Genomic DNA, 2,266 nt, shown 5'->3' with positions numbered 1-2,266 from the left:
AGTGTGAAAAATTTTGAGAAGAGAAAAAAATCCCAGTGATTTGGATGACATAGTTGCAATGTAGAAAGAATGGTCCAGAGCCTTTGGCCCTCTTTGGTTGTGGGCCTAAATGTCTTTCCATGCGCCACTCTATTTCAAAGAAGATGACACATGACATGAGAAACTGGGAGGTTCAAGCAAAGCTTGAAGGTTGTGAAAACTTTTTTTTGTCTGATAACCAAAAGGTTGGTGGTTCAAGCCCACCCAGGGATGATTGTACCCTCTTTTTGTTTCAGTTGCATGTCAGAGTTACAGAAAGTCCTACTGTGGCTCTCAACTGAGAGTTTCGGTCGGATGCCCATTTCAAATACCCAACACAAACAAGAGACCCCTCTGAAAATAGATAGAAGACGAGGGCACCGGGAGAGCATTTATCGACAGGTTGAAACATCATCTATGAGACTAACAAAAGTTCCTTCGAGCCGGAATTGAACCAGCGACCTAAGGATTGCTGATTTTCTACTACAGTCCTCCGCTCTACCAGCTGAGCTATCGAAGGCTTGCCGAGCTGGTTGTCGGGTGCTTCCTAAGCTTGCAAATGAGTTACATGAGTAGGGAAACAGAGGAGAATTGTCCCGCTCTTTGAAAAACTCGGCAAACCAAAACTTTGGAGAATACGGGCGTCGATCCCGTTACCTCTCGCATGCTAAGCGAGCGCTCTACCATTTGAGCTAATCCCCCTTCTGGCAGTCCATGTTGGGGTCCATGCTGGTCTCCATGTTGGGGTGCCTGATTCACCACAATTGTGATCATCACATACTTTTCAACCTGTAGCTTTAAGCTTTTTTTTTTTTTTTTTTTTTTAAGTGTGGATGTCTTTCTCCCGTAAAAGCAGAAGGAGCGTGGAGCTTACAGGGTGCCGGGTGGTGTAAAAGTATAGGTGAGTCGTTAGTGTACAGAGTGAAGAATTGTGGGAAGAGAAAAGAAATCAGAATGATTTAAATAAGAAAGTCGCAACGTAGAAAAGATGGTCTAGATCCAATGGCCCATTTGGTTGTGGGCCCAAAAGCCTTTGCCTGTGCCACTTTGTTGCAAAGGCGAAAACATGTGGCATGAGAAACTGGGAGGTTGCGTGTATAAAAAGCATAGTCTGAAGGTCGTGAAAATGAGATGGTCAGGGATCGGGGGTCTCTATTCTATTTTTACGAGAAAAACATGTGATTCCGACCGGGGATAATGGCCAAATTGTAACAGGGGGCGTGAGTAAAAGAGAGCACTTAGCAGAGGATGGTTTCGATCCATCGACCTCTGGGTTATGGGCCCAGCACGCTTCCGCTGCGCCACTCTGCTGCCATACCTCCAAAAGAGAGGGGTAGCCTATTACCCGCTGACTGTTGTTAAGACGCTAATGTGGAGGCCATCTCTGTGTTGCAATTGTCCATTTGTTGGCGGCTGTAGTTCCACGCAGTTGTTATGTTTTATCATTCTCTTCTTTTTATTGTGTTGATCAGAAGGTCCTCTAAGAAACATACTCCATTTACCATGTTGTGGCTTTTTTACGACTTTAATCAAAGTGGGGGAGCGTGGTTGTCTCTGTGGCGCAATTGGTTATCGCGTTCGGCTGTTAACCGGAAGGTTGGTGGTTCAAGCCCACCCAGGGACGGCAGTGTCCTCTTTTTGTTTCAGTTGCATGTTACAGAAAATCCTCTGGTGCCTCTCAACTTAAAGTTTCGGCCAGAAGAGGAGGGCACCGGTTGTAAGACCATTTCAACATGTACAGTGTGAAAAATTTTGAGAAGAGAAAAAAATCCCAGTGATTTGGATGACATAGTTGCAATGTAGAAAGAATGGTCCAGAGCCTTTGGCCCTCTTTGGTTGTGGGCCTAAATGTCTTTCCATGCGCCACTCTGTTTCAAAGAAGATGACACATGACATGAGAAACTGGGAGGTTCAAGCAAAGCTTGAAGGTTGTGAAAACTTTTTTTTGTCTGATAACCAAAAGGTTGGTGGTTCAAGCCCACCCAGGGATGATTGTACCCTCTTTTTGTTTCAGTTGCATGTCAGAGTTACAGAAAGTCCTACTGTGGCTCTCAACTGAGAGTTTCGGTCGGATGCCCATTTCAAATACCCAACACAAACAAGAGACCCCTCTGAAAATAGATAGAAGACGAGGGCACCGGGAGAGCATTTATCGACAGGTTGAAACATCATCTATGAGACTAACAAAAGTTCCTTCGAGCCGGAATTGAACCAGCGACCTAAGGATTGCTGATTTTCTACTACAGTC

This window comes from Rhinoderma darwinii, assembly GCF_050947455.1.
Source record: "Rhinoderma darwinii isolate aRhiDar2 chromosome 4 unlocalized genomic scaffold, aRhiDar2.hap1 SUPER_4_unloc_11, whole genome shotgun sequence".
In the NCBI taxonomy this organism is placed as follows: Eukaryota; Metazoa; Chordata; class Amphibia; order Anura; family Rhinodermatidae; genus Rhinoderma; species Rhinoderma darwinii.
This window is presented reverse-complemented; position numbering follows the sequence as displayed.